Below are 12,375 nucleotides of genomic sequence, written 5' to 3'. Positions count from 1 at the left end.
ACATTTGAAAATGGACCTGAGCCCTTGTAAGCTAATTTAGAAGCATTATGTTATAGTGACTCGATCTTGGTGATTTTCACAAATAACTGAAGTTGTATTAAATTACAGTTCTGTGCAAAATTTTAAACTGAAGCAGTAACCTACAAAAAAGTTAATGTGTAAGAAAACTTGCTAAACAAAATATAAAAAAAGTAAAATAGCAAAATACAATATAAGCATCTTGAAATGTATCGAAAATTTGTTGCTTGCATCATATTGATTAAAAACTGAAAAAAATCCTATAATTTGTGGCGGGAGATAGCTACAGTCATACTGATTAATAGCTTTTTTGGTTTTTGCGATTCAGATAAATAGAAGAGTCAAAATGGAAAACACCGTCCAGGTCCAATTTTTCGGGAGGGTTAACTTCAGCGCCATTTTTAAAATTATTAAAATTAAAAAAAAAAAAAAATTTCATTTTTGTATGTAAAAGAAGTTAAATAAAACGTCTAAAAATTGTAAATATCGTTTTTTTTTTTTACTGTAAAAAAAAATTCCTGAAAATACCCTAAATTTTCGAGCTCTAGACCACCGGGACACACTATACCGGGATACACAATAGAGAGACAAACATTTCCATCACTTTCACTTTTTATTTAATACGCGGTTCTATTGGTTTTCCAATTCTCCTTCACAGAGTTAATTTGAATTCTACAAAGAAGTTTACAGAATCATTATACTTTTTAGTTTTAGTAGGACACAGCACTAACTACGCTCCGGTTTCTAGAACTCGGAAAGACTTAGTTGAATCGTATTGCTTTTCCTTTTACAGCCTCAAAATGTTATTATATGTTTCAGTTAATTAACTTGTAAGTAGTTACGATTTATTTTGATATTTTTAGTATATGTAGTATAGTATATATATTAGAAATATAGCATTTCTAGAGTAAATAAATAAATAAAATTATTTCAAGTTTTTTGTTTCAATTCTGTATTAACGATATATATTCAATTTATGTTTTCCTGTTAAAAAATATCGTAAAATGAGAGAACTTTTTAAACGCGAACGTATAAAGATGTATAGTTTAGCATATACTCGGGTTTTAAATAATTGCCGCTTTCGATTCTGCTCGCTAGAGAGTTCCGCTGCTTACCCAGCGAAAACCCGACTAGAAATTTTGGTAAGGCGGTGATTCGGCGCAAATAAGGCAGACCGCATTCCAAATTTGCGCCTCATAAGACAGCCAAACTAGGCCCAAGTCCCGAAAGGTCTCGCCACACATCTGCCTCATTAGGCGCAGGTTCGAAAAACCGAACTTCGGTAATACTCCGGATGCCCTTCTACAAATCAGTTAGGGATTCCAATTTATGCCTAAGTGAGACACTGCCACATATTTTCGTGACCACAACCAAATTTGGTATTGTTCTGGCATGCCAATCTTTGCCTTGCCTAACGTGGGCCTGGTAAGGTAATAGTGAGGCGTGCCTCAGTAAGGCCTGCCTAATTCGGGCCTAACTGATTCTTCGGCATGCCTCACTCCAATTCTAGTCGGGAAATTGTGTATAAAAAAGCAACATCAAGCGCTGATCAAGCGACTTGGTTTTTAGCCGCTTAGCTTACAAGCGAAGTGATTAAGGCAGTGCTTACAAGTATAAGTAGCGATAATTTTATAATATATTTTGCATAATTTAAGGTAGGATGCTGCAATTACATATCAGTATCAACCATCCCACGTAATTAGTTTAAGAATTGATTCGAAACACGTGTATCAAATGAGCCGCACAAAGTAAACATATTAAACATATGAAACACAAGATTTAGGTACTTGCTTTAAAATGTTATCTTCGATTCACCCTACATTAGCTTGGTTGAATTGGGATTCTCTTACGCAATCTTATAAAAATTAAGGAGCTAAAAGGCTCTGAAAGTTAAGTGTTAGGCGCTGAAAACAACAATATTCTTGAAGCGGAGTAAAGTTTGTCCAAATAATTCCAAGAATTGTAATATAACTAACCCAATTTAATATAAAAGAATTAACTTTATGAGTAAACTAAAGCAATAAATGAAAAAAATGTAGTAAAGTACACTTTTCGGTCGCAATTCCAAGAATTGCCAATTTAACTAAACTTTTCACTAATAGAGTAATTTGTCACTAATAAAGTAAATATTGTCAAATCGGCATTTCCGTTCCTAATCGAAAATGCAAAATTCAATAGAATTATAATTATATAATAATATAATAATTATTAATAAATAAACCAATATTTTTAATTGATAACAAGAACTTGTAACTAGGATAAGCCACTCTTGTTCCTCCCGTTCGGTCAAAAAGTTGTAAAGCTTAAAAATAAGAAAATAAATAAAGAGCATAATAAAAAAATACAACAATAACAAATTTAGTTTTTTTTTTTTAATAAAAATCAATTCGCGGATACGTTAGTCGTGCGATAGGCAGTGTTCCGCTTTAGATCATCTCCTGCCTTTTTGAGGGACACTACATACAAAGTTATATGTTTTTAGAACAGGTTGATATTTTTGAAAATTGTTGTTCTAGTTTTCATAGACTGAAATGACTTTTCATAATGACTTACATATGTTTTACAAAAACGCATGAAAACATGCAACAAACAGTTATAAAATTGAAAATGAAAACAAAACTGATCGGGGATCGCTCAGAACTCAATATATATTACCTCCACATCGCTTGCTAACAAAAAACCTGCATGGCGAAGATTTTCGTCAAATCTTCTTAGCATTCCATGCGTTACATGGCGACTTTATTTAAAGCCCTCTTTACTCACCTTGCAAACAAATGTGAAAACGGAAGGCGCTGAAACAAATTATTGTTATTGTTTGTTTATTACAGTTCTTTGTGCCTAACAGGTCTAAAGCCACACTGATAAGTTCAAATCAGTTGGTTGATGGTGGGCTTCAGCCTTTTACACAATACGCTCGCTAGAACCTTATAGACGATATTTAGAAGACTAATCCCGCGATAATTGGCTCTGACTGCAGGATCCGCCTTTTTATGGGCAGATCACACTTAAATTCCAATCGGCAGGCATGCTTTCATCCGACCATATTTTGCATAGAAGCTGATGCATGCACCTTGTCTGGTCCTCGCCGCCATGTTTGAACAGCTCAGCCGGCAGGCCGTCAGCGCCCGCGGCTTTGTTATGCTCTAGCCGCGTTATCGCTATTCTCACCTCGTCATGGTCTAGTAGCGGAACGACAATTCCGTCGTCAAGGATTGGGGTATCGGGATTTTCAAATTCTCTGTTTAACAGCTATCACTGTTTAACAGGTTCGAGAAGTGTTCCCTCCATAAATTAAGTATGCTCTGGATGTCAGTTACCAGGTCACTGTCTTTGTTCTTACAGGGAAACGCGCCGGTCATAAAACCTTGTGTGAGCCGCCAAATTTTCTGGTAGAATTTTCGGTCACAGCGTCGCTCTATAGGATGCATTTTTTCTTTCTGTGGCAGCATGACATTCCTCGTCGTACCAACTGTTTTTTCGGGTTCGCCATTATTCGATTTCTTCTTCGGCGGCGGTACGTAGAGAGTGAGAAATGATGCTCCATTGCTCGTGCATGCCGGATTGTTGAGCAGTACTCTCTGAAAGTAGGAGGGAGAGTCGCGTGGCGAATCTTCTGGCCGTCTGTTGTGATTGCAGCTTTTCGATGATGAACATTCTTTGCCTTGGTAGATGTACGTCTTTTGCTGCACAGAGGAAGTTCTCAGTGCACAACCAGCTAAGCTTTTCTCACGTTGGCTCACTTCCGAACGGGTGTTCGGAAGCTACCCAGGGGATACTTGGGCTAAAGTCTGAAGTTGTGAGCTGCTTGAACTAAATATATGTAGAACCATCCTCCACTTTTATACATACATACTTTAGTAAACAACAAAAAGTTCCTTGCCTACTAATAGTAAATAAACTGCCTGGTTATATTTCAATTAAGGTGGCATGGTGTTTCGTTTCATGTGAATTGCATGTGGGCTTGTTCAGTATATTAAATATGTGCACATACATATGTACATAGTATAGCTTCGTATAATGTATGTTTGTATATACATATACTCCCATAGACTGCAGCTTACATCTACGCTAGTAGGTTGTTAAATATGGATTTCACCACAATTGCTCTTGCTTTGGACTATCATGCATAATTGTGTAGGTTAGTTTTCAATAACGTTTCATTGTTTTAAAAAGTTAAAATAAATCACTCGCCGTTGATTTTTGCATGTCTGCGTTTTTTTAGAGAAGAAGGTTATTTCTACAAGTATATATTATATTTATAAACGTGGTGTGATGGAGAGATACGATAGAATCAATATTTCGACTTCAAACGTACATGTGCATGTGGTGAATAGCTCGTGTGTTCTAGAGTGTGCATTATTTTGCGTAAACGATACCCCACTCTGTGCTGCATAAGCCTCTGCATGGGCATATGTGTATATATACGTACGTTTGTATGTATGTACTCGTATGTATGTATGTGTGCACACCATGGGAAATGCAAGTGTGTCACATTAAAAGGATAATGGCGTTAAAGCTCAAAATGTTATTCGTTCATTTAACTACAATTGCAACAACAACAAGCGAGTTAAGTAAAAACAACTACTACGGCAAAATACCAGTGGTGTCACTTGCAGCACCAAATTTAAAAGAAGAATAACGGCTGTAGCAGCAAATGTCAAGCGATATGCACAAACCTACTCGAAATGTGCACACAGACACACATTCACTTGAGCACGTGAGTTAAATTTAGCAATAGTTCAAATAGTAAAAACTATGAGGTTTTCAATGGAATGCCCGTTCGTTTTTTGTGATTATTTCAAACACAATTTATTTGTTGTGTTAAGTTATCGAACCAAAAAAAAAGGAAACTATCATACAATATTATCATTGGCATGTCCAATTTGTTTTTCATATTTTTGTTGAATATTTTGACTGTTTGTGATAGTATTTATTGTAAGAGTTTAAATTCTTAATTCCAAAAATTTATTTAGATCTGAATAACTTTAATTTTTTTGAACTGCAGGTTGCTTTATTCCATTTGGGTGCATTTATCTTCCTGCAAAATAAGTTGAAATGCTGCAACTATCACGAAATAAATACATAAATGATCAGCTAAAACCTTACTTACGTACATAAATGGATATGCATACGTCTAATATTATATTTAGCTATACATATTTATATGAAAGAACAAGCTATCCTATTGGCCTTAAAATAAAGCAAAAGTAAAACTAATATTTTGTGTTTCAGTTTTATTCCAACAACCGAGATATAATAATATATGTATCTCTGTATTTCTTTATTACAGTAATTAAATGAAATCAGGTCCTATTCTAAAATATTAAGGGTACAAAGAAAAGTAAATTTAGTGAAAATATGGCTAAGAGCAGGTTAGACATAACCGACGTATGTGTTAGTTAAATGGAGTCAAGGCATCTATGTATTCAACTTTGACTAATCCAATATCATACAAGTATTTCATAGCTTATATACTGCTAAAACGTTGTGACATTCGTTTCAAAGCTGGTCAAATTTTATCATACAGATAATAATTTATTAAAAAAGATATGGCGAAGGATGAATTACGTCGTCCACACTGATTTAGGCTGAACAGCCTTAAAGCGCGGCAGAGGTTTTTTTTATATGCCCTTTCTAAGGTAAAAGACAAAAGTTGTGCATGGCATTTAATAGGCATTTTGAATTGAAGCCCAATAACATTTATAGCATCAGTAATAATAAGATTACTCATTGCTTGAAGCAGTTCTTTATCGGTAGCAACTGCAAGAGGAACACCAAACGAGACAAAGCAATTGCAACGCCCTTCCGGAGTTACCAATTATACGCCTAAGTCCAAAAGAACTTCGCATAAATGATAACAGTAAGTAGTCATGAAATGGAAAATAGTCAAAAGACTGAACATAAAATCGATAGTTGCAGAAAAATCGAGAATAGTTTTAGATACCGCCGTCGGTACCTGCCGTCACAATTTTTTTACGTTGTTCAGATGCCGCTAAAGCATACAAATATTTAATATCTGGTGAATCTTTTAACCGATTAAAAAACGTAAGTATATATCAAATCAAAGTTTAAAAAAAAAATGTTATCTTTCAATTCTACTTTATAATTATTTTATTAAAAATCAAGATATCTGGAAAGTTTAAAAAACTTTTTTGTTTTCTCAAAAAATATAAAAGCTTTCGATTTATATTGCAATCCAGCTTTCGGATTTATATTATAATCCATTTTTTAAGCTGAACAACATATCAACATATAAAAAATTAACACATAAATAAAAAAATTCTATAATAAATATAAATGTTAAGTATTTCCAATAACAACATCACATATTCCAAAAGTATGCCGAGCCGCCCCATAAAGTTCAAATAATGAACCAATAAAGCATTGCACCTCATGCTTTGTATTACGTTCATCACGAGTCTGATGACGCTCGTATCAGCGCATTACATCACGCTCTATCCTTACGAGCAACAAATAAATCAACTTGTGAACGACCTCAGCCGGGGCCTCAGGTAGCACCAATCACTCAATCTGCGGTTTCTTCAATTTCCCTAAGCTAAACAGCAATACCGCAGTACTGCAAGTACCCCAAAGGAAAAGACTTATGGGACTGGCCCAAATACTTAAAGCAAGGAGTACATACTACTATATAATACTACTACGGTTTTCCTTTAGCAGGTGGTGCTAGAACTGATATAATTATTAGTATTGGAAAAAGTTTCCGTCCTTTCTTAGCCATAGTTACGAATAATTTAAACAATTTAATAATACATTACATTATGCGAAATATTTGTCATTGGAAGCTACAACTTTACTCCATTTTTCAGGCAGCCTACGGATTTCTTTGATGAAAAGTTCGAGTTCTTTTGACTTCATCCATGCATTGATTGGAACATATGGTAATCCGAAGGTACAATGTCTGGGGAATACTGTGGCTGGGACAAGATTTCCCAATTCAGTACCTCTAAATATTTCTGGACCGATTTAGCAACGCGTGACCTTTGAGAGCTTGATTCAAACGCATTAGCTGCAATCGTTAACGACCACCAGAAATGGTTTGAGATGGTTTAAGGAGTTCATAATAGATGACACCCTTCTGATCCCACCAGATGCACAACATAACCTTTGTAGCATGAATATTTTTTTCGCTGTCGATGGTCCTGGTTCACTTGATAGGCTCCGACATTTTCAACGCTTTGGGTTATCATAATAAATATATCCATGTTGCATCACCAGTGATGATGCGATGTAAAAAACCTCTTCCTTTCTCCCGTTCAAGAAGGATCTCACACGTCACCAAACGTCTCTCGATATCCTTCTCCTTCAATTGATGTGGCACCCAGTTACCTGCTTTCTAGAACACTCCCATAGCCTGCAAACGTTTACCGACGGTTGATCTGTCAACATCCAACTCTTTAAACATATCATCAAGAGTTCGACATACGTCTTCATCCCATAATTGTTATAGTTGAGTACCTTCGATTTTTTCGGTGCCCCTTTAATACTCACGTCGGAATTGCCCCTTTGGAAGCATCGAAACCACTCTTTACAAGTTGTATTTGATGGAGCGTGATTACCGTAAATATTGATTAATATACGACTCGTTTCAGCTGCACTCTTCTTTAAAATATAATAATGAAGCATGACTTCCCGTAAATGATTTTTTTTTCGGGCCGAACGTAGACATTTTTGATGTCAGATAAAAAAGGATCTTTACGGCTCAAACGAATGGCAACTACTGCGATCGAGACCTCACATATACACCCTCAAATCACCAGTATATTACTAGAGCGAACACAAAAATAGTATCAGCAGCGACAACTCTTTTAAGGACCGAAACTTATACCCAATAGTATTTTTCAGCAGCAGTTGTTTTTAGTTACGAGGGTCGTTTGGAAAGGCCGCGCAAAAATAAAAACTACTTATCTGTCTGTATTCCCTATGAAAAATTACCAAATAAAATCCAGTGCACCTTTATCTGCAACAAAATAATGCAATAAGCTATTCCAAAAAATATGCCTATTCAGTATAAGGAATCGAGGAGTCAGAAAGTATTGATATTTATGCTTCAATTATATTTTATACACAGCTGACACAAAATACAATCGACTACAAGTATTGCCATTTTAAAGTTCACGTAAGCGGGCCCTTTTGGGCAAGAGTGGAGTGATATTCACAAGTATATACTCAAGTATTATACTCAGTATAGTATTTAGTTACGCCACGTTCAACCGATTTTGGCCAAGTTCAGCCAAACGCGCCAGTCGTTCTTTCCCTATGCTAACCGGAGCCAATTACAAACACGAAGTGAAGCCAAGCCTTTATCCTCCTTCCAACGCGAAGGCCCTTGCCTATTTCTCTACTATGGTCAGCAGGACCGCATCGTTTATATTATTTATATATATACTGCTTATTGAGAAACGTACATACATGCATAGGTATACGAGTAAGTAAGGTTGCAAATATTTAGTATAAATTTCCTATCTGTGGTTGACAGCTTGCTTCCTTTACTATAAACTACCATTTAATGGCTGCGAACATCTAACGGAACAACGGTGCCCGCTGTGTGGGTTTTGACTCTTCACTGACATACTCACGTACATATGTATAAATAGTGCATACATACGTATGGATGTTCAAGCTTTACGCTCTGCTTAAAATCGGACTCTCATGCTTGCTATTGAGCCAATCGTTTTAGGACGGTCGTACACTGTGTTTGATCTACAACAAATTAACGCAAATACAATTATTGTTCACAAGCAAACACGTATGTATGTACATATTATACACGATTTTTTTCCAAAATACGTTTTCCGTGTAAAAATGACCATTTATTTGTATAAAATAGAAGAGGCCTCCAATTTGGTATGAGCGGATTTTCTTACTGGATAGTGGATTTGTAAATTATTGAGCACTCTTAAATTTATCACAGGTATTACGTTAAGGTCGTAGTCGGTCTGTACGACCAACCCACTGAGACCTTACAGGTCCGTTGTAATACCACTGCGCTGTATGGAAACTTCAATGACTTTCCTTCATGGAACCATTGATAAGATAATTGAAAAAGTATTTACCTAGACAACTTGCTCTGATTTTAGCTAGGGATGGAAATTGCAAAGGGAGTGCTCAACTCTTTCTTCCTCTTCCTCATCTCTGCAACTTCTGCAATATGCCTTCCAAATAGCCAATGATCGGTAATACAAGCCCCGTCCTTCGAGATATCATCTCCATAGTAGCTCTGCTGTTACGCATGTATCTTTTGGCCTCTTGCATAATGTTGTTTTTGATTATTAGTTTATTCGTGGCCACAGGTATCCCAATGGTACTTTGATCACTGAGCAGTTGAAACGCAGTACCGTCCCTGGGCAGCTCATCGGCTTTACAATTTTTCTACAAGTGAAGGGACCTACAGTTTTATGCTGTCTCTGAACGACAGATGAATTTTGTTATGAGCAGCGCTTTCATGGCAGAAATACACTCGGAGATTTACCATTGCCTACCGAGGAGCAAAAATATTTGAAAACAATTTTTCTATCATTTGGTGTTTCATGACCAGAGATTCGAGCCCGGGCATTACAGAAAGGTAGTGACGTAGCACCCATTCGGCTGCCGCGAGCACTGCTGCTCCAAGCACCCGCTATAAAAGCTGGTACAACGAATTTTGTCGTGGTCGCTGTTCGGCCATCGATGAACTCCATGGAGGTTGGCCAAAATTAGTTTTTGTGCCAAAAAGTGATTGACCAAGAAATTGAGGTAGCTTGAGTATTCGTATGACGACCATCAATAAGATTTGGCATCATCCCCCAATGTTAAAAATTGTGTGTTCGCGTTGGTATCCCAATCCCGAAAATCGGTCTAAGGTTAGGTTAGGTTAGGTTGAAGCGGTTGTCTTGTGGGACACACTCAGGCTCATAGCCCGTTGTGATGCCGCGTAGGGGAGCTTTCCCTATTTCTCCTAAAACCATTGTGCGCTTTTCGAAAATTTTAGAAGATCTCCTATTTCTGTGGAACTGAGATCTTCCAATTCGTTAAAAAATTGTTTGCCTAGAATAGCAAATCTCCGTCTGGATAGAGCAGGACAATAGCACAGAAGGTGCAAGATTGTCTCATCCTCTTCCTCATCAAGACAACTTCTACAGAAGTCGTGTGCTTGCTCACCCATCCTTTGGGCGTGCCTACCTATTAGGTAATGTCCCGTTATGACTGAAATCAGTGTGCCAAGATTGTGTTTATTTTGGCTTAGCAAAGATTCTGTGCGTTTAGCACTAAGAGTCGGCCACAGTTGATGGGCGATTTTGCAGGTGGCTTCATTGCGCCATCTTTCGTTTGCTTTCCTTACGATTTCTTCAAGGATAAGTAGCTTACATGTTTGTAAGGGCATGCCTATGTCATTGTCTATGCACTCATCGGTCAACTTGGTGCCGAGTCTCGCTAGTTCATCGGCTCTACAGTTACCCTCAATGTCGCGATGGCCAGGAACCCATATTATCCTTAGGCGAAATGACTCAGCCATCTCGTTAAGAGATGTGCGGCCTTTCATGGCTACCTTGGAGGTTGTCGACTGTTTTGTGAGGGTCTAAACGGATGCAAAAGTGTATTGACCATCACGGAGAATATTTTGAAAAACAATAAAAACGTCCGACCATCAATGTTCATTTTTCTATTGAGAAATAGAAATATATAAGAGCAACCAGAAATATAAATAGCAACCTTCGTATTATAGTTGATCTCAAACCATTAAGTTGCCACATAAACGGGGATATGTAGAAAATATAAACTAGAAAGGAGTATAGAACTAGAGACGAAAAACTCTGAAGGAATGAAGAGAATTAGATCAAATGGACCGCCAGCCAAGAGTTTCTAAGGCTCACATCAGCTTGCTTGCCGAATATTGTAATGAATGAATACCTTTCGAATAGGATTTAAAGAACGTACACTCAAGTCACTGTAACGATAATCATGCATAATTATATGTTAGTCATTAACTGATACTTATCAAAACTCTCAGCCTAAAGATATACCTCGACTTTCATATGGCCGCTTTGTGTTCATGAACACAATTCTGATAAATGCATTTACATTTACTATAAATGAAATTAGTTTTCTCGTCAGTGTTTTTATTCGTATTTGGTAACATTACACCGCCTTTGAAAAGTGATACGATTATTGTATTGATTCAAATTAAAATAGTGACCAAACCTACTTAGAGCAAAATTATTTGCACTTGAACATGGGGCAAAATTATATTGTTATCGTTACAGAGAGGAAGGAAATTTCCCTAGAGAACAGTGCAGTGCTTTTGAAAGCATTTTTTAGTTTTTTTAATTAAAAACAAATCGAATAATTACTAGGAATGAAACGGTATATGTATATCACGTGGGAGAGAAAATATATCATATGCTGCCAGAAGTGAATATTTATGTTCAAACTACTTCGATTAGTTTTCACAAATAACAAATCAAAATTCCAATTGCAATTGCAATTTTTTCTTAATCTTTACTTTTGATTATTGATGCATTTTTGGTTGTATAAAAATTATAATAATTAATGGTTATAAAAAAAAACGAATGACTAATATGAGAGGCTAAATAAAACAATTTTTGTTCAAGGCTTATTATTTTTTTCGATTTTTCTTTAACGGATCGAAAATATTGGCTGGGGCTTGATAACGATATGCATCTATTATTTGAATACGATTAATCTTCCTTTAACAAGACTTTGTTAGCTTTCCTTAACACGTGCAAAGAGGGAAAAGTGCGTTCTAGACTCAATTACAATTTCATAACCTACAATGCGTACCATACTTTTAGCTACTTTACCTGTTTCATTGTATGAGGCATTTTTCTAAGAATCAGGAATTGTGGATATTGTTATAATTGCGTTCTTTATTTTGCAGGTGAAACATTTGCTCCAGACGATTTAATTGCCGGTCTGCCGGTAAATTTTCCCAGTACTACACCGTTAACTTTCAACACTCCCGTGATGCAAATCTAAAAGTTGAAAGAAGGAAAAATTATAATATTTATTATAAGAAAAAGCTACGTAACAATACAGTATTTACAGAATATATGCAATAGTATGTATGTCACACTAATACCAGCGTCAAAATATGTACTTGACCTAATCACTATTACTACTTGATTAAATCACACGTCTACGATTTCTTCTCATTCGAGTATACACAACGTTGTAAAATTATATACACACCACCATATTCTCCAGTAAACACATATATAATTCATGCTACAACAAATGCTACATATAGCGCAAAGTTTCAAACTTTGTACACAATTTTTCAGAATAAACTCAAAATTTTCAAGTTTTCAACCAGAACTTTTTTGTTGACGTTGCGCGGAA

The 12,375-nt window shown here is 36.2% G+C and overlaps 1 long non-coding RNA gene across 1 annotated transcript in view; it reads right to left on the bottom strand.

The window, feature by feature from the left end:
* The window catches only part of LOC128868037 (uncharacterized), a 68,874-nt gene extending 56,878 nt beyond the window's left edge, over positions 1-11,996 (bottom strand). The window contains exon 1 of the long non-coding RNA XR_008455050.1: positions 11,838-11,996. This is a non-coding gene — a long non-coding RNA (uncharacterized LOC128868037). The remainder of the gene's footprint in view (positions 1-11,837) is intronic.
* Positions 11,997-12,375: the final 379 nt, after the last annotated feature.

The sequence above is a fragment of the Anastrepha ludens genome, chromosome 6, assembly GCF_028408465.1.
Source record: "Anastrepha ludens isolate Willacy chromosome 6, idAnaLude1.1, whole genome shotgun sequence".
In the NCBI taxonomy this organism is placed as follows: Eukaryota; Metazoa; Arthropoda; class Insecta; order Diptera; family Tephritidae; genus Anastrepha; species Anastrepha ludens.
This window is presented reverse-complemented; position numbering and strand designations above follow the sequence as displayed.